This window comes from Otolemur garnettii, unplaced genomic scaffold, assembly GCF_000181295.1.
Source record: "Otolemur garnettii isolate 467f Iridium unplaced genomic scaffold, OtoGar3 scaffold00065, whole genome shotgun sequence".
Classification (NCBI taxonomy): Eukaryota; Metazoa; Chordata; class Mammalia; order Primates; family Galagidae; genus Otolemur; species Otolemur garnettii.
Window position 1 is genome coordinate 8,496,098 of NW_003852460.1, and position 25,102 is coordinate 8,521,199.

The 25,102-nt window shown below is 38.8% G+C and overlaps 1 protein-coding gene, 1 non-coding gene and 1 pseudogene across 2 annotated transcripts in view; 2 read left to right on the top strand and 1 right to left on the bottom strand.

Annotated features, from left to right (window-relative positions):
- The window catches only part of ARHGAP6 (Rho GTPase activating protein 6), a 465,268-nt gene that overhangs the window by 85,702 nt on the left and 354,464 nt on the right, over nt 1-25,102 (bottom strand). The window lies entirely within an intron of this gene.
- TRNAD-GUC lies at nt 13,358-13,429 on the top strand. The gene has a single exon. It is a non-coding gene; the product is annotated as a tRNA-Asp (tRNA).
- LOC100962994 lies at nt 14,873-19,175 on the top strand (annotated as a pseudogene).

Below are 25,102 nucleotides of genomic sequence, written 5' to 3' on the forward strand. Positions count from 1 at the left end.
TTTTTTTTTTTTTTCTCCTGCTCAGGATTCCTCCTTTCTGAACACAAAGATTTATGTCATTAATCAGTTTTAAAAGTTCTGACCTGTTATCTCTTTGAATCCCCACCATTACCCAATTGTCCCATGTTCTCCCAACTTTTGCACTGGAATATAATGGCTATATATGAGGCCTTCTCACTCCAGTTTTGCGTCCCCTCAAGCTTTTACATTTTTCTTTACTTTTCTATGTTCTGGATCATTTCCTAAAATCTATCTTCAAGTTAATTCATTCTTTCTTGGTTGCTTCTAATCTACTGTTTTTAACCTATCTATAGAGGTTAATTTTATCTGCATTTTTCATTTCTTGAAGTTCAACTTATATTTCTTTTAAATATGCCTATTCTTTTTTCATGGGATTTTATTCTCTCCTCTAATCATCTTTCATTAATTTATTTTACAGTTTCTTTTTTTCTTTTTTATTGTTTGAGATTCATTGAGGTTTTAGGTTATACTGATTGAATTTATTAAAAAATCCCTCTTGTAATTGTGTCCCACCCCCAAGAAGTGTGCCATAAACCATGACCCCCCACCCCCTTTCTCTTCCCCTCTCCCCAATTTCTCATTCCCCTACTCTCCCCCCTTGTATTAGCTCATCTACTGCCTTCATATTAGAATAGAGTATGGATTCTTGCTTCTCCATTTTTGTGATACTTTACTAAAAAGAATGTGTGCCACCTCCATCCAGATAAATGTAAGAGATGTAAAGTCTCCATCTTTTTAATGGATGTATAGTATTCCATGGTATACATATACCACAGTTTCATAGTTTGTTAATCTATTCCTGGGTTGGTGGGCATTTAGGCTATTTCCACAATTTGTCAATTATAAATTGAGCAGCAATAAACAATCTAGCGCAAATGTCCTTATAATAAAAAGATTTTTTTTCTTCTGGGTAGATGCCTATTAATGGGATTGCAGAATCAAATGGGAGGTCTAATTTGAGTTGTTTGAGGATTCTCCATACTTCCTTCCAAAATGGTTGTATGAGTTTGCCATCCCACTGGCAGTGTGAAAGGGTTCCCTTCTGTCCACATCCACAGCAGCATTTGCAGCTTTGAGACTATGTGATGTGGGTCTTTTCCCTGGGGTTAGGTGATATCTCAGGGTAGTTTTGATTTGCATTTCTCTGATGATTAGGGATAATGAGCATTTTTCTTCATATGTTTTTTAGCCATTTGTCTGTCTTCTTTAGAGAAAGTTCTATTCATGTCTCTTGCCCAGTGATATATGGGATTGTTGGGTCTTTTTTTATTGCTTAATTTGAGTTCTCTATAGATTCTAGCTATCAAGTTTTTGTCTGATTCATAACATAGAAATATCTTTTCCCTTTCTGAACGTTGTCTATTTGCTTAGGTTGTTGTCTTCTTAGCTGTATGGAAGGTTTTCAGTTTAATTAAGTTCCATTTGTTTATGTTTGTTGTTGTCGCAATTGCCACAGAAGTCTTCTTCATAAAATGTTTCCCCAGGCTGATATCTTCAAGTGTTTTCTCCACCCTTTCTTTGAGGATTTTTATTGTCTCACACCTTAGATTTAAATCTCTTATCCATCTTGAATTAATTTTTGTTAAGTTGTGAAAGGTGTGGGTCCAGTTTCAATCTTTTACATGTGGTTATCCAGTTCTCCTAGCACCATTTATCAGATAGGAATTCTTTTCCCCAGTGTAAGTTCTTGTTTGGTTTATCAAAGATCAGGTGGCTGTAAGAGGTTAGAAACACATTTCTTAAGGACCTGAAGGTGAGAGCAAGTCAAAGATGCAGAGATAAGAAAAGACTCTGTGCTAGGTATGCTGCTGTTTCCAATTTGAACAAACATGGGAGACAGAACTACATAGATACTTCGGGACAGACTGAATGCAATGGGAGCAGAGAAGGAGTAATCTAGCATGCTTCTCGAGGTTATAGCATGAGTAACTGGGAGGATGGTAAAAGTAATCACCAAGATGGGGAGCAGCAGAGGGGAGAAGGAAGATGTTCAAGTTTTTTAACATGGTGAAAATAATATTTTTATCTTGGAAAATAAAATTAAAAGACATTCCTAAGTTTGTCAAAATAGAACCTGGTCAGTTCACACTTTTCATGAGCCTTCATTTTGTTCTCCCAACTAAAACAGCCCAACACAATCAAGTAATATATGGTTTTTCATACTGTTCACAAATGCCTACCATTAGCATGATAAAAAGTGAAGTGTCATGCTTTAAGTTTCTTTTAGTCCATTATATCTTACAGCCCATGATTTGTAACTTTTTAGATTTTTAAACTTTGGTATATTCGGACTTATTAGAGGGACAGAACATCCGAGGTTATTTTCTTATAGCAGTCTGAGCTAAGACAAAATACATATTTTTAATATTTCCCAACTAATTCTCCCATGCAGCCAAGGCTGAGAACCACTGAGCTCAAGGTCTTGATACGAACTTCCAACTTTTGGTTCAATAATAATATTCAGTAATAATAAATCTGCTCTGTAGTAAGTCTAGAAAATGCAAGAAGTTCTCTGTCACCAAAGAAAGATGCAAATCTACCGTAGGAAACAAAAGTATTTCTATGATTGTCCTAATAGTGAAGATGTTACTTGTTGAAACAAAATTTGAGCTTAATAGACTCCCAGGAAGAAGTATGGTGCTTCTTTCTTTTATTAAACAAATGCAGTGATGTCATAATCCTTATTTTTTTTTTCATTCAACAACAACAAAGAAATGACTCAAATGTGATACTCTTAGAGGCTAAAGGCCATACTCATGTCCACTTCAGTATCCAAGCTGGAGATACACCCCTGAGGCTACATGTTGTTCTGCAGAAGTTAAAAGAATTATAGTGCAGAGTTACCGGAGGTGTGGTTGACAGAATAATGTCTCCCCCAAAGGTGCCCACACCTGAAGCCCAGGAATCTGTCACTATGTTATTTTCCATGGCAAAGAGGACTTTGCAGATGTGATTAAATTCAGGTTCTTGAGATGGGGAAATTATCCTGCATTGTCCAGGCTGGCCCAATGTAATCACAAGGGTCCTCCTACCAAGAGGGAAGTGCAGGTGCAGCTGAGTCAGAGAAGGAGATATGATGATGGAAGCAGAGATGGGAGAGAGAGGGAGCTTTGAAAGTGCCAGGCTGCCGGCTCTAAGATTGGAGATGCTGCCAAGAAATGCAGGCAGTTTCTAGGAGCAGGAAAAGGCAAGGAACAAATTACCTCCTAGAGCCTCCAGAAGGAATGTGGCCCTTGATGTTAGCCCAGAGAGGCCTCTTTCAGACATGTGAGTTCTTGAACTGTAAAGTATTAAATGTGTATTAATTTAATGTTTTGAACTTTCTGGTGATTTGTTACAGCAGCGATAGGAAAGTACTCCTGGATAGGAGGAAGCACTAGGAAAGCAGGCTGCTGGGGGCAGGGGCCTGAGTTCCAAGGAGGGCACGCTCCCAGACAGACTTTCCAACAACAGGTCTTCACTTCCCATCAGATGCTTATCTCCCCACTACCTGATGCTAAGGTGCTATTTCATACTCCAGGTACTGCTGCCACCAATATGGGCAGGAGAGGTCCGATGACTAGAATTTTGAAAGCATTTTCCTCACAAAACAGAATTGTAGAAAATTATATATAGTAAATCGTTTAGCTTTGTGGGTCTTATGGTCTCTGCCACAACAACTCAACTCTGCCATTGTAGAACAAAACAGCCCTAGACCCTGTGTAAACAAGAGTTCCAACAAAACTATTTATAGACAAGAAAATTCATATGTCATATAATTTTACTTTTACCAAATGTTATTCTCCTTTGAAATTTTTCCAACCATTTAGAAACGTAAATATCATTCTTAACTTGCAAGTCACACAAAACAGGCAGCAGGCTGGATTTGGCCTACTGGCGATAGTTTGCTGACCTACTATAAAGAGATTAGGTTTGTTAGTACCCTACACATACTTACCCAGTATCTAGCAACATGTTCTGTCTTAGCAGCCTGCACCCTAAGTTATAATATATACATCAGTCAGATTCAGGAGGGCAAGAACTTTGTCTGACTTTTCACCTTGGTGCTCCCAGTATCCAAGGTCACCTGGCAGCTAAGTGCCACTGAATGAATATTTGTAATCTACGGACTAATGAGTCAGGCACATCAGGAGTTAAACAACTGGAAACCTAACTAACCCATGTAATGTTGTTCATGTGTGGGAAGAAGTATTCTGGATTTGAATAAGCTGCAAAGAAAAGTCTTAAAACAGAGTCTGCTCATGAGTCAAAAAACACCAGTATACTGGGGAGAAAGGAAATATGAGGATATATGACTTGGGGAAGTGTCAACCCATCATACCTATCCCCAACCATCAGACATGACAGGTGTAGTAAGACATGAACACAAAGGTCAATGTCATCCTTTGTGACATGGACCACAAAGTGATAAATAAGCACCCAAGGAATACACCAAATCCCCCCCAGCACAGCCTAGAATGTGATTCGGGCTGGTTTTCTACTCTCAAATGCACATTCCAGGCCAGCATTTTTCTTTGGTGACAGTTTAGCTTATAAATGGATGACTCATTTTAAGGCTCTTAGAGTCCAGTCCTTTAAGTGGTCATAATAGGATATTTTATTTTTAAGAATTGAAAACAGAAGATTTCAAATTTGTTTCAATTTTATAAATGTAGGTGAAATTAAAACTGACTTGTTATCTCTGGATAGACTAAAGACCTTGAAAGTTATAAAAATATGCTTTTATTATGGGGTACTATGTAACAGAATTAATAATGGGTAGTAATGTGATAAAAAAAGGATATAGCACAGTGGTTCTTAGGGGTAATATCACCTCCAAGGGGCATTATCAATACCTGGTGACATTTTTCGTATTATAATTGGGGATGAGGCTACTGACATTTAGAAAGTGGAGGCCAAGGATGCTGTTCAATATTCCACAATGTACAAGGCAACTGTCCACAATAAAGAATTACTTGGACCATAATATCAATAGTGCAGAGGTTGGGAAACCTGGCATAGCACAGACTAGGTCTGCTATTAAGGCCCAAATTACATAGAATGTCCTTAAAATGATAGTTCCAGGGATACTAACAATCACTTATACATTTTACCAATAAAGACATGAACTATATATTCTTATATATATTATGTATTGCTATGTACACTCTACATGTATTTTTCTGTGTATTATGTACTTAAACAGAATCATAGAACTTATTGTAAGTCCTATTTAAGCGTTCAGAAGCACAAACAGCATAAACCTATTTAAAAGAAGTGAACACACAAAAAAAATCCCAATACATAGTACCATGACAAAAGGGAGAACACTTCACCAAAAACCTTGATTATAGAAATGCCCTTCCCTCCAGAAGCATATGTCTGAACATTTAGGGAAAAGAAACAGAAGACAGATGAAAAGCCCAACTATCTAATGTCTATGATTTCTTCAGAACGATCATTCTTATGCACTAAGTTGCATCTTTACAAATAGACTTGATTTTCCCATGACATCAAATTGATTGAAATAATTTTGGTTTTGGTCTACACCACATTGTTTTCTTGTGCCCTTGGGGCTAGTGTCTAATTGCAGCAACTAAACTCCCCAGGGCCAAGCAAGGAGTGATGCAGGACTGTTTAAAATGTGATTTGCAAACCTAGGGCATCGAGTCACTTGGGCAGGTGACTGCTGTTAAACATGCAGGTAGATTTAGGGTAGATTTAGATAATTAGAGACACAAGGGATAGGGCCCAAGAACCCCCATCTTGTGTAAATCAACATCCTCAGATGAGTCTTATTTTTACACAATAAAGGTTGAGTTCCACTGGTGTGGTAGTGAAGATGTGGGTTCAAATATATGGGAACTCTTCAGTAAGATTCAAAACATTTCTGCGCCTCAGTTTTTTTATCAGTAAGATGGAGCAAAGAATAAGACCTAACTCTCAGTTTGCAGGGATTGTACCAGACAATGCAAATGAATTTCTTACAGAGGGCTCATTAGCTCCCAGTGAGCCCTAAATAAATAGAAAATCAACTTATAATTAACATTAACCATCACCACTCTAAATTTTCATCCCCATCTCAAGCCTGGCTGTTCTAGTGACATGAAAAGCTATTAAAAAATGTGTATTGAGTTCTCTGTGGATTCTGGTAATTAGACTTCCGTTGGATGTATAACTTGCAAAAAAATGTATTTATGATCTATGTATGAATGACTTAATAAAAAAAAGAAATGTGTATTGAATTCATAAATGAATAGTTCCACTACCAGTATGTATAAGATGCTTTTTCCTAAAGGTGTCAGCTGCATTGTGTTTCCATATGGGTGAGAGGAAGAAGAAAAGACCAGATAGGTTGGTTAAGGCCCTGGGGAATGGCATGCCACTTATATAAATTATACCAGGGAGTAAATTTCTTCTAATTATTTCTAATGTTGCCAACTGTCATTTATTAATAATTAGTAAAGCCAAAGTGTCCAGATAATCACAGTGTGTTGCTGAAATGTGGCCTAAGTTTAAATACCAGGTCCACAATCAATATTTCTGGAAAGGGCCACCTAGTTCTTTATAACTGCAGTACAATATAAACACATCTCCAATGACAAGGAACTCCTTCCTTCATGAGCTTCCAGGGAAGGCACAGGTATTTGTGTAGCTGTCACATGCCTGGTTGAATCCCATTATGAATGCAACAGGATAACATTTGCTCATTCTTTCTCTCTTCATTCTTCAGCTACGCCTCAACAGATCTTTATTTAAGAAGATTTAACACTTCTCTCACATTCTATATAATTTTGTATTTTATTTATCTATTCTGGTCTTCTTATGAGCAGGGATTTTTGAAAATTCTGGACAGTTGGTAGGGATCATAGTCCATTTTTACCTCTTGCCTTGGCATATTAGCTAGTTGTTGCTACATATGATGTATTGAAATATTTCTCAGCAGCATGATGGAAAAACCAGGCCTCAGTCATTCAGCATGTACTTAATAAGCACCCTCTACAACCAAGACACTCTCCTAGGTCTTTGAGATTCACTGGTGAACAAAACAAAGAGCTCTGCCCTCAAGGAGCTTTTAGGTGAGTGGGGAAAAGAAACACACCCAATAAATGAGTAAATTACACATCAAGTTTTTCAAGGTGAGAAGCGCTAGAGAAGAAGGTAGCACAAGGTGAGGGGAATCTGAGTGTTGGGCAGCTGCCGGGGCAGCATTACTGAGAACACAATATTTGAGCCGACCTGTGAGGCAGTGAGAGAATGAACCACACAGATTTGGGGAGCCAACCAGTCAACTGCTTGAAATAAGGGTGGCACAGGGTGGTGGCTAAAAGCAAGGGCTGGTGGGTTGGACTCCCTGAGTTTCAGCCTAGTTCTGACACTTACCCACCATGTGGTCCTTTAGAAAGCTACTTACACTCCCAATGCCTCACTTTCCTTGTCTGTGAAATGGGGAGGATGATACAGATTTTGCTAATATAAGCAGACTAGCCAGGGATTAGAAAACTGCTGCCAAATCCAGTGAGCCAAATCCTGCCCACTGATTGCTTTCATAAATCAAGTTTTATTGGAACACAGTCACACTTATTCATTTAGGTGTTGTCTATGGCAGCTTTTAGGCTACAAGGACAGAGTTGAATTTCTGCAACAGAGATTGTCTGGCTCACAAGGCTGGAAATACTTACTAACTGGCCCTTTACAGAAAAAGTTTACTGACCCTTGGACCAGACTAAAAGTAAAGGACATCTTTGATTAGGATCAGCCTTTTAGATCAACATTTTCCTCCTCTCCTCAAATTTTGTTTCTCTGGGAAACATCCCAAGGAGCCTGCAAAGAAATTCCACAACAGAGTAATAATTTAGGATATTGGGATATATGTCAATGCTAGGGCAAAAAGAAGTGGTTATTTGCAAATGGACTGTTTGTTTGGATTATTGATAAACCAAAGAAGTGGAAATGAACATGGTCAAACCCAGCGCTGTGCTAACGCCAGCTAAAACAACAAATGTCACTTACATCTTGTCTCCAGTGGAAAGAACCATTCCAAGCGTTAGCATACAGGGGACACAACTACATACTAGATGTCCCCAAGGGCAAAAGCATCAGAACAAAAGGCCGATTCCATTTTTGTTTATTCCCCAATTGAATTGTGGACTTTTCTACTGGCTGCCAACTTAATGCTTAGTTTTAAATTGTGCTTAAATCTTGGATGAGAAGGTGGTAAAACAGCCTGCACAGATCTGAGTTGCAGAAAATGGAAACACTCCCAAGAATTAGAAACTTCTCAATGACACGGCCAGCAGCTGAGAGTTTTACTTGTCTTTTTATAATTAAATTTAGTTCATTGAAATTGGAAGATTGGAACAACAGACCTCCAGAGATATATTAGACCTTGAAAATACTGTTCACATTTATAGATAGTCCATTTGCTGCCAGTTACTGATCTCAGTTCTCCATTTGTATTATCTCATCTAATTGTTGCAGCAACTCTAAGGATTATGCTACCATTATCATCTTCATATTCCAGTTCAAGAAACAGAGGCACAGAGCTTAAGGAACTTGCAAAGATCACGTACCAAGTCAGTGGTACAGTTGGGATTTGAAGTCAGGTCTCAGGTTCTAGAATTTAGACTCATAACCACCACATGGGTTTCATCACTTCTCTTGATAAACCAATCCAAACCCCTAACGAGCAAAGCAACTGTGACTTACGCAGTAGCAAAATGGGATCTGGGGCATAGGAGTCACATTCTGCCTCTTTCCTTCACTAAACCTTTTTATCAGAAGATACATCCTTTTAATAAGATAAGCCAGACATTGTTTACAAATCTAGAAACTTAAGATTTTCTTCTTTTGTAAAACAGAGCACATCATAATTATTATTAGCCTTATCTGATATCAAGTTTTTCTCCAAAACCCATATGTACCGTGGCCACAGCAACTAAAATGTTGCACCTGAGTTTAAGATGTCAAGCGGGAAAAATAAAGCACTTTACCTTTACCCTTTCAGACCTCAAAATAGCCTGTGCTCAAATCTTTTGCAGATATCAGTCCAATTATGCTATTGCCATTCCATTTAATTACAACACACTATTTCTTGCTTGAGTCTGTTCATTTTGAGCTCCCCCAACATTACTCTAAAAATAAGGCAATAAGGTTCTCATAAACCTCTATTTACACCGTTTTTAGCTGTCACACATCTCAGACGCTGATCAATCCAATTTTCTTCCTAACTCGCAAGATAGATGCAAAAGAATCACAGAGTCTTATCACAATCATCTTCTGAAAGAGAAGTATAAATACAGATATTTATATTGCTTACCCATGAATTACAATAGACTCCGTCTTTGCTGTCAGCTCTAATCTCACTGAACTAAGCTTGGAGTAGGAACTTGAGTCTGTTTAAAAAGAAATTATTTTTTTTGGTGAAAAACGCATCCTGAAATGGCAGATTGTATCGAGTGTATGAGAAATGGCCCAGCTGGCATAGCTGTGACTCCCACGATACCTTTTGTTGCCAGAGACCTCCGCTACTGTGAATCTTGGGACCAAAAATATGCAATCTTTTCATCGGACCATTGAGAAGTTCCTGTCCCCCTTCAGAACTGAGGCAGGCTGTGTCCCTGACTAAACGCTTGAGTGAGTGACTAAGTGTGTGTGTGTGTGTGTGTGAGTGAGAGAGAGAGAGAGTGTGTGTGTTAGGGAGGAAAAAGGAGGGGAGGGAAGGGACAAAAAGAATGAAAAGAAATTGAAACTAGATTTCCTGCCTCTTATTTTAATAAGATTATTTTGAAGAAATATTCTGGACTTAGGAAAGGATTTCTCTAAAAAAAAGAACACTTTTCCACAGGGATCTACAAATGGTAATTGGATTCTAACTGTGCAAACTGTCCTTATTAGGAATCAACCTAAAAATGTTGGAAGCCTCTGGTAAAACCCCTGGGAGCATGATAAAGCACATAGGATGCTTTCTTTGTTTAGGACACAGTCTCAATTCTTAAATTACATTTTAAAACCACTGACTTCTTCACTTCTCTAACACTGGCCACAAACATTACAAAACAAAAAGGTCCCATTCTCTTTTCCACCGAAGCATAACACATGCTTTGCGTTTTATGCTTTTTATGGAACAATAGTCCTTGAGAAGTTGTTCATTTCCTGAACAGAGGTTGTAGAGGTCAAAGTGGATGGACCCATGTGACTCTGCTTAAGAGGGTGCAGGTAGGGCTGAGGGTTTGGGGTGGGATCTAGGAGGAGCAGAGGGAAAAGAGAAGATTCAAAATGTCTCTCAATCACAAATTACCTTAATCTCTGTGTGTTCCACATGGCACTGAACCAAAGTCAACTTGAAAAGACATCTTTGTTTTCCACTCAATATGAAGTTATAGCTCTCTCATGGGTCTCAAGTGAATTCCAACAAAAGAATCACTGTGATTATAACTGACAAACTGGGAAATGATTTCATGGAAGATCTTACTGACTCAAAATTGAGAGACTCACTATGGTTTTACTAGGATTCTGTAAGGTTAATCATTCAAGCCATACATAGCCTCTGTTGCTGCTGCTATTTATTTAGCTGAGGAAAGAGTTTAAAAGGAATGACATATGTCAGATAGTTTTCGCTACCTGAATGATTAAACTTAGAGAAATTCAGAGTAAAATCTACCTGTTATTGCATACACCTCCACCTCCACTATTCTCAACACTCATGCATTGAAAATACTCTTAATTCCAGTCAGTGTTGTTCACATTGGATATTCATCAATAGGAGTTGTACCTTCATTTAATGTTATTTAGTACATTAATATTTTAAACATATTAATACTAATACATTGTTTCCTATGAAATTGACAGCTATGCAATTCATTTTTCATTGGCCAGGGAAATGATCTTTTGGTTTATGAATAAATTGAAGCAAATGTTGTTCTGATTGAGCACTTACTATCAGGCATTGTTTTAAGCATTTTATGGGCACTGATTTATACATCAAAAGATTCTAAGAAGTAGTTACATTCTTATCCCCATTACAGGTGAGGAAATAGAAGCCTAGAGATGTTAAGTAACTTGCTCAAAGATTCACAGCTCATAAGTAATGCAGCTGTGACCCCAACCACTCTGAAGCTTACAAATTAACTGGAAGAGGAAGCCACATTCAGAGTCAGCACTAGTAGCAACCAAGCTATAAGCAGGCCTGATGATGAACAGATGATTAAAGATCAATTACCTCAGACTGGAGTGGTCATTGAAATCAATTATTTGATGGAGATAGATAATATCAGATCAACAAATGTTTCATAATAAAGTGACTATTTCTTTAAGCAAATAATCTCAAGAGAAAATGTTTTGCGAAATTCTCAGTCTAAGAGTGGAACCAAGTCAGGCCTACGAAAGGAAATCCAGAAATAAGAGAGAAGTCCTGCATCTTTGGCATTCTTTGGAAAAATGCATTCAAGCCAGTAGAACAAAGGGTGAAGATAAGGAATCCTCTTTAAGATTCAAGTAACAACCCTTTAAGTAAAACCAATTAGGCCAAAGAGTCACCCAAACAGCCTTGGAAATGAATATCAGGAAGCAATTAAAAGGTCTGATCAGTGGGAGAGTTCTGCTAATCAGAAAAAAATGCTGAGAACAGTCATTTTTTGTTTTCCTATTTAACCCTCCCAAAGCTAAAGATACCAAGGAATAATCTACAGCCTCAGAATCCATTCCATTCAGCACTCTACCTTCTTCTTGCCTCTTTTTTCCAGATTATTCCTCTTTATAAGATTGGTGTTATTTTTCACATTCAAGGCAAAACGATTATAGAACCACACTGTCAAACTTTGTGAGTGAACATATTTCTGATTATGGCACTCTTTCGCTTAAAACCCCTGTGAGGTATCCTTGATAGCTCCAGGACAAAGTTTAAATTCCTCAGCCTGAGATCCACTGCCATGTGTGTTGATTAAATGGAATATAATCAAATAACTGCTAAAAAATAGCTAATAATAATAGCAATAGTGGCAATTTACTGAGGATGTGTTAGATGTTAAGCACTTTATCTGTGGCCCCCATTCACTCCCTCCCACAATTCCATTTTACAAGGGAGGGGATGGAGACAGAAATGGAAGGCACAGCATAGGGAAGAGACTGACACGCCCTTAGCTTCTTTTTTGCAGGCATTCAGCTAGTCTATACTCCCCAGCCTCCCTTGGAATTGATAGTAGTGGTATGACTGGGCTCTAGCCGATAGAATGTCAGAGGAAGGTAAAGCCTTCACTTCTAGCCCTGGTTTACAAAATCCTGGAGATAGCATCTGGGCAGCCCTCCAAGCTCTGGGTGGTAGTCTCAGGTTGGTCCCACCTTTCAGTACTCATGTCTAGTGTAGTCTTCTGTCCTTCAATCCTGGCTGACCTTGTGGTTTACTTTAACTAATCAAATGAGGCAGAAGGTGATACTGAGCCAGTTTGGGGCCTAAGACTTAAGAAGACCTGAAAACATCCGTTTTTGCATTCTTAGGACCACTGAGCCACCACATCTTAAATCTAGCCACTGTGTTGGAGAGACTATGTAAAGAGGCCGCATAGAGAAAAACGGTTAGTTGCTCCAATGTCTCAGCTAAATTCAGGCCCAGCCAGTTTCCCAACTGAATAAAAGGAAGAAGCAGCCTGAGTCCTGAATCCTTGACGCAACACAGCTGTCCCACCAACTGTGGACGCTCCAACAATCTGAATGAGAAATAAGCTTGTATTTTATGAGATCGGGGGTGACAGAGCAGCTAACCTTGCCTTCCTTAACTTCTGTGTCCACACAGATAACAAATCTAAGATGTCCGAGTTGGAAGCCCTAGTGCCTGGAACCCCTCGTGTACTGCTTCTCACTGAACTACATTGTGGTTCATTTCCGCATGGAAAAAGAGGAGTTGAACAGCTAGACAGGAAAATAAAAATTGTTCTGTATACAACATTTTGAAGAGCATGTAGAAATTCTTTTATGAAAAAATCTATTTTTAATGACATACTTCAGGTCTTAAATGATACATAGTCAAAGGTTAGAAATAGGTAACACTTTTATCTTTAAGAATTATGACCAGAGGGCTCCCTGGGAGCGTGTGTGCCAGGGCAGGTGGGCGACAGAGATTGCATTTGGAGGCTCAGGAGAGGGAGGAAGGAGTGGCAAGAGGGGCAGGAGAGAAGGGTAAGTGGAAGGAAATGATAAGTGGAACAGGAGAGCGAACTGGACGCTTCCATTTTAGTTCAGTCTGACTTCAGTGGAGACTGGTGACAACAAAAGCAAAAAAAACCCCATTTATAACTGTAGTGAGGGCGGGGCGAAGTCAAAAGATATAAAAAGCCTATGGGAAAGGCACTTCTCATGTGGTTCCCCGTTAGTATAGTGGTTAGTATCCCCGCCCGTCATGCGGGAGACCGGGGTTCGATTCCCCGACGGGGAGACCCGTTTTTTCCTACCCACCGGTCACTTGTAAAATTCTTGTTTTAAAAGCTGTTTTGTTGCCGGGTTGCAAGTAAAAAAAAAAAAAAAAGAATTATCACTAGATCTAAAAAATGGCAGAATGAAATTTCATTTAGGCCACACTACTGAAAAATCTTTCTTTGGTCTGATTAACCTTTTTTGACTGGTAGCATGGAGTTGGCACGTTAGGCTTTAATATTTTTTTTCAAGACTGTACATGTAAATGTGAATTACACAGGACATTCCAGTCCAACTGCTACCTTAAAGAGCTCAGTGAAAATGCGGTGTCATTTAATTTAATTATCAGACTCTACCTTGGGGTTGCTCAGAACTTCCAGAGGCTAGGCGACAAGCCATAGGACAGAAGGAGGATTCTGCTTTCTCTCACTGCTGCCATTTGCTTCCCTAACCACAGCTGTCCTTCCTCTCTCCATTCCCAGCACCCTGATATTGGTTTAATTGCTAGCATCATCCTGCTGCTGCTGTGACCTATTTGTAGGAACAATAATTTTCAGATCCTTAAGATGTAAAATCTACCATCAAAGCTAAGAAATAGGTAGCTTTGAATAGCCACATAAAGCCATGAATCTGAAAACAGTAAAATGACAACAAATAACATCTAATATCTAATGATCACTTATTGCCTCCATGAATACTCACTATACTTACTAGAAGGAAGGCGCTAGAATTATCCTCATTTTGCACACAAGAAAATTGGGACAAAGAGAGTTTAAACAGCTTATAGGAAATCACTCAACTAGGAAGCAAGGAGTTGGGATTCAAACCCAGTCTATTTCCAAATGCAACGGGCTTACCCTCTAGGCTTACCCTCTACCCCACAGCACACCACTGACCTATTCTTCAGTTGCTTGAAAGAAACTTGTGCAAAGCAAGCAAGCATGATATAGAGCATCCAACCAAGACTGGACAGCCTCTCTGCAACTGGGAGAAATCTGGTAAGTGCATCAAGGGCAGCTCAAGGCCCAAAGCCCCGTGGAATCAAGGCACAGAAATGTGCATGGATATGGGGAAGGCAGCAGGATAAAGCAGACAATAGAGCAATGATCTTTAGCAATAAGGGGAGGGACTGGTATTTCTTTTAAGAAAAGAGGAAAAGGTGTTTTAGAAAGCCTCCTGAATATCAGATCCTTTACAAATAGAAATATCCAACCTAATTTTTGGGAAGGCTGTATAACACTATGAAAGAGGATCTGAGCAGAGTGGTGCAGCAAGGATAGGAAGCAGATAATAAGAGCAAGCAGACAGTGAGGTCTGCAAAGCAGTGGTAAAGGGAGGCCCCATGAGTGGCATATATTGACAAAAAGCAATTCTAGAGGCCAGGCATGGTGTAATCCGAGCACTGGGGGAGGCTGAGGCGGGAGGATTGCTTGAGCCAGGGACCTTGAGGTTGCTGTGAGCAATGATGTCAGGCATAAGTAAAACTGTCTTTTTCATAGCAGTTCCTTCTACTCAAATAGTGAGGAATGCTGAGGTGCAAAGTTGGATGTTTATAGTTCCTCCTAACAAGCAGGACACTCAAATGAGTGAGGACTCATTATGGGTATCAGGTGAACTCTCTGCAAGGTAAGTCATTTATTTCAATATAGGCAGATTTCACTGCTCACTAAACAAGGAACAAATTTTGGAATAAGATTATCTAAAAGATACAATGATGTTAAATTAATGTTATTTCAAACTGGAGAACCCAATCTCAAATCAGATATTCACAAGTCAGCAGGAAATAAAATAAGTCTTAAGGATCTAAGAATCTTTAATGTGCTGATAAGCATCATATTTAAGAGGTGGAAAACTCTATACCAAAAACTCTTAGGGGAAATAAAATAGGCATTAACAAAAATTGCCAAACTAAATTTTTCCCACTTTCTCATTTTAGTGCTACATTTGATGACATTTTGTTTCATTAATTGCACTTAACATTTTGCAAGAGACTCCTCTCAATGGGGTTCTTCTCTAATGATAAAGGAATCAATTTTTCTTTCAAAATTGCATGAGACTTAATAAACTTATTATCTTAATGAATTAATTTTGAATATCACAAAATATATGAACATCAATCACCTCTCATTTGCTACCTAAAATGTGAGCTGTGGACAATGGGCCTCTCAGTCTCAGTTTAAGATAAAATTTCTTATTAAACTTCCTTAATAAATAATTCAAAATCAGCATGAGTTGTACCACTTCATTCTAAGTGGGGAAAGACAGCTTATGTATTTTCAGTTAAAGACTCATTGTGAACTCATCTAAACCCTTAGTTACAAAGCAAATGAGGCAAGTAAGCTGCTTTAGACAAAAATATATGCAGCTACATTTCTAGACTGCAGAAAAAGTCTAGCTATAATATTTTTGTAAGTACCTTCAAAAGCAAAATTAGTTCAGATATAAGTGGTTATATTTTTTAGAACAGCAGTGGTCTAACCTTAATGTATATTAGTATTATTTGACACTGTTTTCAAAAATACTTACTGCTCACTCCCCCTCCCTAGACCAGTATGGTCCAATAGCCCTTTTCTATGACAATGGAAATTTTTCTTATCTGTACTATTTGATACAATGGCCACTTACAGTGGCTAATGAACACTTGAGATATGATTGATTAGACTAAATATTAAATGTTTAATTTTATTTAACCATAACCAGGTGTTGTGGTGGGCACCTGTAGTCCCAGCTACTCGGGAGGCTGAGGATGGATGGATAAGGAAGTGTATGGCATGGAGCTGATTTAAGTTTATGTAGCCACAGGGTCTAGTGGCAACTCCTGTGTTGGGCAGCACAGGTATGGATTACAACAATTCTACCTCCAGGGGTGGGGGTTGGGCATAGAAGCTCTCCAGAAGACTCTAATGAGCAGTACAGGTTAGGAACTATTACAATGGATTGGAATTGATGAAACTATCAAGAGTGACAAATTCCTTGAAATTTTTCCAGGAACCACAACTTTCCCCTAAATTCCACTAAGTATTTGCCAGGCACCTTTCCTTCCCTCTCTCCAGCTGCCACTCCTGGCTTCGTGCATGCCTCCACACACTCACGCTGTATGTTAGTTCACTGACTGATCCTGCTGGACTTCCCCCACATTAAGGCCTCACATTCCCTCACTGCAAAGCTCAGATTCTCCTCCTTTCCTTTCTCTTCTACTGGCAACAGAAATAAAACCTAACAATGCCATCAATTAAGAAATTAAGTCCCCAAGCTCATACACCCATCAGTTTAAACTGCTTCTCACTTCAACAGGGTTGAGCCAGATGCCTCTTTCCATGAGTCCTGCTGTAGATGTGATGGGGAATGTTTCTAACAGTAGCACAGTCATGAGGAAAACTCTGGGCTCTGCCTGGCTGGGGCTGAATTCCAGCTCATGCCATAACTCATCATGTGAGTATCTAACCTGTCTAAGCCTCAAGTACCTCCTCTGTGAAGTGGAGATAAAACTAGTCCTATAGGGAGAAGAAAGCAGTGTGTGCAATATCCATGATGAATGAAACATTTGCCATACGCTCTTCTGGACCCCCTGTCCCACTACCACCATTGCCATTTGTTGGGGAGTAAAGGAAATAGCAGGGCAAACTATGAGGGAGAAAGTCACAGAATCCATAAGGGTGCGTTCAAGCATGTGATCAATTAATGGGCAATATGAAGACCATTTAGAAAATGGTTATAAGAGAAAATAAATTATATGCTAATCTGATACTTTAAAAATATTGAAGTTTTTTTTTTTTTTTGAGATACAGTCACACTTTGTTGCCCTGTGCTGTAGCGTCACAGCCCACAGCAACCTCAAACTCTTGGATTTAAGTGATTCTCTTGCCTCAGTCTCCCGAGTAGCTGGGACTACAGGTATCTGCCACAACATCTGGCTATTTTTTTTGTTTAGAGACAAGGTCTCCCTCTGGCTGAGGCTGATCTCGAGCCCTGAGCTCAGGCTACCCACCTACCTCGGCCTCCTAGAATGCTAGGATTATAGGCATGAGCCACTGTGCCTGGCCTGTACTTGTTTATTTTAATGAGTTTTCCTTTTTATTGACTTCCATGCTGCCAGTTAATATTAAAAGGATGGATAAGGAAGTGTATGGTATAAACATAGCCAAATGTCATTTTATTTGTTAAAGAAAAGTAAGACTCAGAATTCAGTGACATGAACATAAAGAACATAATGCCCAATGTCTGGGCGCATAATCATTTTGTTGGCCTTTTGGTGATTTCAACTGCTACAACCTAACAACATGTTCCAATGTCATTTTCACTCATGAGCACTATTGATTTGCGCATATTCACATCTTCTGCACTTAGTTTTGCTACTTTCTTCCTTGTCAAATATCCATCTCTGGGTAACATTTTTAAATGTAAGAAGCTATAACAGTGTAACCCATTAACATGATGGTAATCTGAAGTCCACACAACTATTAACAGTGCAAAGTAAGGACTGTTCATCAGTGACTCACAGCACAGAGAAAATAAGTTGAGAACTATGCCCTGGTTTTCAATCTAAGGGACATAGAAATGTGGGGGAGTAACTAACATCTCTTGTGGATATAATATGTACCATTATCCCAAGTCTTTATTGTGTTTGTGGCTTTCATCATTAAACAAGCTTATGAAGTGAGGTCTATTAATATGACCATTTTACTGATGAATAAATCAAGTAACAGGGAGGTCAAGTATCCTGTCCCAGGACACAGACTACATGTGGCACAGCTGGGATCCAAACCTTACTCTTGACCTTGTGGTCTTAATCACTGTCTTTTGCTACCTTTCCAACACCTTTCTTTCCTACTCAGGAAAGTTCAGCAGGGGGGTCATTGAAGGATTCTGTGCTCAGCTTCCTGACTTGTGAGCGTTCCGATTGAGGAGTGTGGAAGTGCTACTTCCAGTGCCAAGAACCATTTCTGGCTGTTCGCTCTCGTGGAAGACGACTTAGGCCTTAAGTTGCCTGGAGCTTCTCACACGTAGCTGGCTCAGGTCTCTACTTTCTTCAATCCACTATTGGAGCCCAGAGTGCAGGAGGCGTGAAGGCTATTTGAAGAATTTAGCTCAAACAGGGATACCAGACCAACTCATACAATTTTATGTCAACAACATGAATGACAAAATTAAAAAAGGAGAATTGAAGAGATCCCTACATGCCCTGTTTTCCCAGTTTGGTCATGCGGTAGACTTTGTGGCTTTAAAGATGTGAAAATGACGGGGCGGGCCTTTGTTATGTTTAAGGAACTGGGTTCATCCACGAATGCTTTGAGAAGGTTACAAGGATTTCCATTTTATGGCAAACCAATGCGAATCCAGTATGCAAAAACAGATTCAGATATAATATCTAAAACGTGTAGCACTTTTGGTGACAAGGAAAAGAAAAAAGAAAAGAAAGAAGGCAAAACTGTGGAATAGGCCGCAACAATGCAAACAAAAAGCCTGGTCAGGGAACACCAAATTCTGCTAATAACCAGGGAAATTCAACACCAAATCCTCAGCTCTCTGATTACCCTCCAAACTATATTTTATTCCTTAATAATTTACCAGAGGAAACTAATGAGATGATATTATCCATGTTGTTTAATCAGTTCCCTGGTTTCAAGGAAGTGTGTTTGGTACCTGGGGGGCATGATATTGCTTTTGTTTAATTTGAAAGTGACGGTCCCGGTGCTGCCAGGTTTGCTTTACAAGGACTTAAGATCACACCTTCCCATGCCACGAAGATCACCTATGCCAAGAAATAACATTTGTGATGGTTATATTTAAAGGACTTGATGTTTTTCATAGTATTTGTTTTGATAACATTTGGTCATGCCATTTTAATAGTGGGAGGTGGGGGGAGTGAAACTGAGAATTTTGTGAAGGACTTAAATTAGTCTGTCTTTAGCCTTAGAGAACTATGAAATATGAAGGCCTTAATTTTGTACAATAAACTTTTATTTGTATTCTCAACATAAAGCTTAGCAGAATGACTATAAATGTGAGGTAGCTCTAGGCTCACTCAAATCTTCTCTCATATAGTTTTCTTAGAAAGGATAATTCTAAAGTTAGAATGTACTTATGATGGGTAAGAAAGTACTTCTCACACATTGATTGAGGCATGCCTTGACCCTAAGGTGGCAACCACTGATCTAGAGTGGGAGCAGGCAAATGGCAATGGCCCAATGCCTGTTTTCATAAATCATTTTATGGAAAAACAACCACACCTACTCATTTATATATTATCTGTGACTGCTTTCCCACTACAATGGTAGAGTGAAGTAGCTGCAACAGAGACAGTATGATCCACAATGCCTAAAGTATTTCCTTTCTGACCCTTTATAGAATAAGTTTGATGACCCCACATCTGGACCCACAAAAAGGAAATCAGTAGACATGTGACACAGGAGATAACAGTGTTCACATTTCATGGAGCATTTCACTATTTCAAACAACAAAGGAACCATATCTTTAAAAAAAAAAAAAACCTATAACGTCTATGTATGTATGAGCAGATGAGTCCATAGAGATTACTTCACAGCCTTTTTAAATGTATATTATGAGAAAAAGTTCAGGAAAAAAATGAAATAAATAACATGGACTTCAGTATTTAGTATGAGCTACTTATTAGGAATCAGCATTTCTTCCAAATATTCTTGAAAGAAAGGATACTCATCCTAGAGTGGTACCTTTCAGATCCATATGGCCAACTTAAGAAACTTATAAGTAAGAAGTACAGACACTATAGATTTCTCCCAATATTAATTCAATTCAAGTATCTTTATATGCATTATACTTAATGTATAACAAGTAATAAATACACACATCTTGACTATTACATATGTATGATATATTGTGTATATATATAATAGACTTTTACATCTTATATACACAAATATTTATAGTAAGTGTGTGATAAGACACAGTGGGTGTTTAAAGGGCTATATTTACACATGTATCTTGCTTCAAGTAAAAAAATGAAAATATACACAATAAAATTAGGGGCAATGATTTTGGGGCTTGAATACCTCAGTAGGGGCTTCCTGCCATGACCCAAAGAAATTGAAATAAAGTCATTTCTCGCATTACTCCTTAAAGTTTCTCCTCATACCTGGAAAATCACCAGTTTCTGTGGATTCTGCGTCCTTGAAAACTGTGCTGTCCTTCATCACTTCCTTTCTAAGACAATGCCCACCAGCATTTCTGCACTCCTGAAGGCTATACAGAAACACTTATTTTGCCCCTTCCCTTCTGAAAACTGTCAATGAGTCATTCAGCTTTTCAGATGGAGTTCTCAACTCTGAGGTGAAAACACAGGTCCATCAACGTGTGGGCACTCCTTAGCTCTGAGACTTTACAAAACCTCATTTCCATCACACCCCTAATTCTAGCTACATGAAAGAGCCCAGAGGACTTCATCATGGTGGGGGGTACTCTCAGCCCAAATGCCTTCCCCACATCCTGGATCACCTAACTTCTACTCACCCTACCACGCTTAAAGAGCATCACCTCCTCTGAGAAACCCTGTTGGGTTCCTACAGAGACACTATGAGTGAACCATCGGATAAGCCATCACATTAACAAGAATATCATACCATCTGGAACACAACTGAACTTTGTACGGGGCTATAAGTAATGCATTAAAACAGAACCAGAAGACATTGACTTCATGTTTGTTGGAGAAGGCAAACCTGCTTAAAGAGTCCCAAATGAGCTAGGCACTTGAGATATGTAAACAATCAGTTGTGATGTCTCACTGAGGCAGGGAAGAGGAAGGTTGGGAATGTTTAAATGTCAGTTACTTTCCCAGAAAACTCTGACGTCATAGATGCGTCCCTTACATCCCTCCTGTGTGACCATCACAGCCCCCCTCGCCTCACATCTCAGCTATTGTCTTCACTCTTACTTAATCATTGAAAAGCAATTTGTCTTTCTATATTGTGCTTTCTCTCCCTGGCTACGCTATACATTCCAGAAGGCGAGAACCAGCACTTGGAAGAAAACAGCACTTGCAGTTTGTGTTTTTGCATATCTGTTGGTTGAAAGACAACCTGGGGGAGAGGAGCACTTTGGCATCTATGTAGAAAACCATTTGTGTCTACTAGCATGGAAGCAAGATCAGCTGGGAATATTTATATTTAGTACATTTGTTTTAAAATAGCTAAAATCACTTCCAGTAAAAAATGAAAAAAAAAAAAAAACAAAACACTCTCTTCCTGACTTTTACTATTAAGTGTCAAACATGTTGTAGGAGGAGAAATTGAAAAGAGAAATCAATTTGCAGAATGACACCAAATGCCAGGATGACATAGAAGCAAATCATCTGTGCTAACGGGCACGCATCTGAGTTTTTAGTTTCTGCTTTTCAGATTTATTCTTCAGAAATGTTTTCTCCTCAATCTGTGACTTTTAAAATGACAAATAGAAAAGTATTTCACAGACATGGATAAACATTTTTGCTTTGATATGTGGAAAATAATGCTTCTTCTGAATGATGAAACATGCTGAAACTTCTGTTTTAAAAAATAAATTAGAGTAAAACAGTTGAGGAGCTTGGAGATTTATACCTAATGGGTACAATTTTGGGGGATAAAATCCACATGGCATAAAATACACCATTTTAAAATGTTCAATTTAGTTTTTTTCCAGTATATTCACAGATATAACCACAATCATCACTAATTCTAGAACATTGTAATAACCCCCAAAGGAATATCCATACCCATTAGTAGTCACTTCCCATTCTCCCCTCATCAGCAGGGACCACTAATCTACTTTCTGTTACTACAGATTTGCCTATTTTTGACTTTTAATATAAGAAGAATCAAAGAACATATGGCCTTTTTGGGTCTGCCTTCTTTCACCTAGTATATCTTTGGGTTGATCCATGTTATAGCATGTCATTACTTCATTCCCTTTTTTTTTTTTTTTTGTAGGATAATACCCACTGTGGAGATATACCACATTTTGTTTGCCAACTCATCAGTTGATGGACATTTGGGTTGTTTCCACTTTTTGGCCACTCATAAATAAAGCTACTATGAAAATTCATATACAACTTTTTGCATGAACATACATTTTCAATTTTCTTGGGTACCTAGAATGGGATTGCTAAATCACATGTTAACTTTACCTATAGCCAAATTAAAATAAAAAACTTAACGTGACTCCAAACACCAAGATTTGGAATCTTATTGTAGTGCAAAACTGATTTGCAACCTCCTTCCATTCACGTGGGTTGTTGATACCATCAACTATGAGCAAACCCATGGAAAGATTCCACTTCATACAGGTCAGCCATCAGACCTTTTGACAAGCTGTGAGAAGAAGACAATCCTTCTGTTTCTTTTTCTCTTTACAGGCTGATGACCATGAGTGGCCTGACAACTTTAGAGGTTTCTAGTGTTCATTAAAAAAAAAAAAATGCTGAGCCTCATTATGACTATGTCAAAGAGAGTAGATAGACCAATTTAATCCTTTATGTTTATATTTTAATTCCAAAGGTTAATTATTGATAACTAGCATGGCAATTTTACATGTTAAAACATAGTTCAGAGTCTAGTTTCTTTCAGAGAGATATTTTGCCTATATCAGGAGAGAAGCTAAAAATAAAATGCTGCACAGAAGGGTTTGATAGCCTTGTTTTATTTACTCTTGTGTTCTTTTATTTTATTGTTCACTGGATGAGGACAACCCATCCAGTGAACTTAATACCTTTTACAAGATAGTTATTCCGCACTGCCAGAGTGGATAGGGTCAGAAGCAAGTGAACAAGAAAGACAACCACTCAAGCTTCTTCTGGCTGTACAGAACATGGCACCATGCCCTCCAGAGCTGAGAAATTCAGAAAGCTCCTGGGACAGTGTAGAACAATGGCCCCCAAAGATATCCATGCTCTGCTTCCTGGAACCTGGGAATATGTTGCCTTACATGGCAAAAGGGACTTTGGAGATAGGATTAAATTAATAACCTTGAGATGGGGGAAGAAACCTAGATTTTGAGTTTTTTTGCAGTTTTGGCTGGGGCTGGGTTTGAACCTGCCACCGCCAGGCATATGGGGCCGGTGCCCTACTCCTTTGAGCCACAGGCACCACCCAGAAACCTAGATTTTGATTTGGGCACAATATAAACAACACATGGGCCCTTAAAATAGAAGAACCTTTTCCAACAGAATTGAGGGTGTGTGGGGAGATGTGACTGTAAACGAAAGAATGATCAAAGGGATGAAGCATCATGAGCCTTGGAGATGAAGGAAAGAATGTGGGTGACTTCTGGACCCTCCAGAATTCTCTCCTAGAGCCTCTAGAAGGAGCACGACTCTGTCGACATATTGATTTTAGGCCAGTGAGATCCATGCCAGACTTCTAACCTATAGAGCTGTAAAATGTGTAATATTTTAAGGCGCTAAGTTTGTGGTAATTTGTCATGGCAGTGACAGAAAACTAATATAAAAGAAATCGAGAAATTTCTGTGTCTGCAAGGGACCTATACATTATTTCATGCAAGATTTTTCAAACTGTTTCATAATTCATAATCAAACACATTTGAGGAGGTTATGCATGCCAGCTCCACCTTAAATAATCACAATAAATAATAACTAAAGAATAATAGAGAAGTTCTGCACAGGGGAAACTAATGTTCAAAGTACGTCCCAAATCTATTTGCTATACTCTCACCTCTCATTTTTTTATTTTCAGAGCATCTCTTTATATTGTTCAGATTTCTAAGAATATAGTTGGGGCATGCTGAACTAATCTGACCTGCTGAGAACCCAAGAGGCCCAAAAGGAGGACGTGACAAGCCAAGATAGTACCTGGTGACACAAAGACACAACCCTGGCTTCACACTCTTTGTCTGGAGTCTCATTCAAGATGCCATTCTGTCCCCTGTCCCACTTATAAGAGGAAGACTCAATTTACCGGTGCTGGTGTTTACGAAAGTTAGAGCTTTGGTGGGAGCAGAGAGTGTCAGGCAAACATCAATGCAACAAAGATCCTAACAGATAAAATATTCAATCATATCGAAAGCAATATGGTTGCTTTGGCACCGAATAGATTTTATTATTTAAAATAAAAATGTTCAACGAACTGTTGAAAGTTTACTAATTTCATATTAACAGAGTAATTCAAAAAATATTTTCCCACGGTGATTTATCCTGTTCTTAAAAATGCCTAATCGTGCTGCCAAAGTCCATTTTCCACAAATTCTGGTTTCCATAAATGCTAACTTGAGAAGGAACAGTGAGAGACAATTGAATACCCTTGTGTTCCCTCATAGCTCTTAATGCTTTCTGCACATTTCCCACTCGTTGTTCTAAGAGGTTGAGCCCACTGTTCTTTGATGCTTGTCAGATACACACCACCCACATCCTTTTCAACAATACATAGATCAAAGCTTTTTTCACACTCCTCAGATTTTAAATAAAAATAATAATAATAATAATAAAGATTATAACAAAGCTAACAACTTTGGACACTTATTTCATGCCAAAGACTGTACTAATTTTAAATTGCACACTATTTTATATTGCACATGAACTTTGTGGGCACCCTGTATTTCGCAGATGAGCCAGTGGAGGCCCAGAGAGTTTAGGCGCTTTGTGCAAGACCACACAACACGTGGTAGAGTCAGGACCTGATTTAGAGCCAGGGTCTTCTAGCCCAGTAGTCATTAACTGGGGGTGATTCAGCCC